The sequence below is a fragment of the Parasteatoda tepidariorum genome, chromosome 1 (genome assembly GCF_043381705.1).
Source record: "Parasteatoda tepidariorum isolate YZ-2023 chromosome 1, CAS_Ptep_4.0, whole genome shotgun sequence".
Lineage (NCBI taxonomy): Eukaryota > Metazoa > Arthropoda > Arachnida > Araneae > Theridiidae > Parasteatoda > Parasteatoda tepidariorum.
Genome location: NC_092204.1, coordinates 93124015 through 93126646, shown reverse-complemented (window position 1 = coordinate 93126646; position 2632 = coordinate 93124015). Strand labels below are relative to the sequence as shown.

Here is a 2632-nt window from a genome sequence, read left to right as displayed (position 1 = left end):
TGAAAACTAGAATTTCAGGTAAAAAATTACCTTATGAACGGAAAATAACCAAATGAATTATTTGTGGATAAATACTAGAATTGTGATATTTTTACTAGGTATATTATCAACATACAGTGCGTAATTTTATCAGAAATCTTAACAAATAGTAACTAATAGAACCATACATTCTGCTATAACAAAATAGATGCAGAAAAATTGTTAAACAAGCATATGACTTCGAATACAAATTTAAAAAACTAAGAAGGAATCCTATTTACATTGAATGTAATATTTATCTTCATATATTAATTTACAATATATTTTTATCCTCAGAAAGAAGTTAGAGTACTTAAAAATAAATGTATTACAAATTTTCACAAGTTCCTTCTTTTTTTCTTCCTTAAAATGAGTTTTCTGTCTTTCTGTATGAAGTTCTGCCCTAAGGAAACCGAAGGTGATTCTTCGTCTAAACTAAAAAGTCTTTTTATGACTGGAATATTTTCCGGAACTGATGCTGGTTAACTGATGAGGGAAATAAATACATTTGATGGTTTGGACGTGATGCTTCTTTAACTTTTTCCTGGAATAAAATAGTTTTTTGTAATAATCAAATTTGAATAATCTCGGTTATTAAAAATGATTCAATCAATTTCATAAAAAGAGCATCTCCTTATTATGCCTCCTCAATCTGCTTCTGCTCTGAGCAAAGTGATAAAAGCTACAAATTAGAATTATATGAGAAAAATATTTTGATTATATGTGAAGATATTGATATTGTTTTTAAAGATATAAAAGAACAGTAAAACTTGTGCAAGTTGACCACTTGTGGTGCATTGTTTTAGTGATCAACTTAGACAAGTGGTCAACTTATAGAGGGGGTGGGTCATTGTCTACTTTTTGTTTCCTATATCATGTTGCTATATATTAATTTTTTTTTTACTTGACTTAAAAATTTTATTTAGCAAATAGCCAAATGAATATCTTAAGAAATATGTTTAAACCTGAATGAACTTCAATTTGTTACATATAGTTCGCAATTTGTTACATATAACATTTAACTAACTTTTTTAACAAAAATCATTTCGTTGGTTATGCATGTGAAGTGTTTAATTAAAATAACTTCTTAAAATATCAGAACACGAAAACATGTAATTTGATAACTTTAACAAAACGAAATTATTTGAACACTTAAAAATTTATTCTGTTATTCACTTACAAGCCTATTTGCTACAAAAATATTCCCTCACTGTTGTTTGGAGCTGTTGTTGAGACCAATGTTTTGAACAAAAGAAATGGTCAAAATCTGACCCCCTACAGTTTCTCCAGATGCTCAACTCACAAAAGGGTTTAGATTAGCATTTTACACCATTTCAAAAAACAAGTGAAATTTTAACTTACTTTGCAAAATGACTGAAAATTCTCTGAATTTTTTTTCTAGTCAAGTTACAAGGGTTTTAGAATAAAATTTCATAATACTCCTAGACAAAACTGACTTATTTCAGTGGTCAACATTCAAAATAGACAGGTGGTCAAGTTACAAAGGTTTTGCTTCTTTATATTATATAGGAAAAATTCCGTTCTTAATAATTGAGGTCAACTTATGCAGGTGTCCAACTCACAAGGGTGGTCAACTGGGCAGATTTCACTGTAATAGTTTTATATTAATCTAGAGACATCTAATGATATATGTCCTGCTAATTCTATTGAATGTGATAGACTGAAAAGTGTTGATAGTTTCGACAAGCAAGATTATATCATTTAAATCATCCATAATATATTTCTCAAAAGCAAACTATTAAGGGACCACTGATATACCAGAATTTTTGCTTTCTTTTCTTCATAAAATCAAAAAATTACCACTGATTATCATGCATTTTAAATATTTTTGAATATTTTGAAATTTCTAAAAGCGAATCGAACGGAATAAATTAGTTAACTTATGAAAATCATCCTAAAATTAAAGTAATTCTACTTTAGAATTAGTTCATGCCGATTTAGTTCATGCCGATTTAACAACACCAATAAATACTGATTCTTTTGGTAATTCTCAATATTTTTTTAGCAATTGCTAACTGTTCTGGAATGCACTTCTCTTAATTTTTTAAATATAAATAAGAAGTGTTTGATATGTTTACAATATTATAAAAGAGGTATAAAACATAAATTATGAAAATCAAATGATTCAGAGCAGATAATATGTTACAATTTAAGAATAATCATTTCGATAAATTCTTAAAAAAATCTAGTATAATTCATAAAAAATATACCGTATAATTTTTAAAGAAACAATAAAGTTTATATCAACAGTAAAATACTTGGCAAATAGAAACTGTCCCTATTTATCTTTTGTTACTAGACCACAATGAAAAAAACGTTTTGAGAAAATGCGTTTTATTTCGGCTAAAATTGTTTTGAAAAACTTAAACTATACTTATGTTAAAGTTTTGTTTTCTGATTAACAATTTAATTTTTAAAATGTAGATCAAATGTAAACCGGGGTAATTTTGAAAGAGGTAAATCCTTTTCAAGGTGTGTTGTTATATGTTGCGTAATTTTTTGATTTTATGAAAAAAAGAAAACAAAAATTCTCAGACTAACAACAAATTAAGCAGAGCTATTTGTAATTGTAAAAACTGCAAAGGAATTAAGA

At 27.0% G+C, this 2632-nt stretch overlaps 1 protein-coding gene across 1 annotated transcript in view; it reads right to left on the bottom strand.

The window, feature by feature from the left end:
- Nucleotides 1-260: 260 nt before the first annotated feature.
- LOC139426635 (uncharacterized) overlaps nt 261-2632 on the bottom strand; it is a 14537-nt gene continuing 12165 nt past the window's right edge. Inside the window, exon 7 of the mRNA XM_071186041.1 lies at nt 261-562. The gene's annotated coding sequence lies outside the window, so the exon portion shown is untranslated. The remainder of the gene's footprint in view (nt 563-2632) is intronic.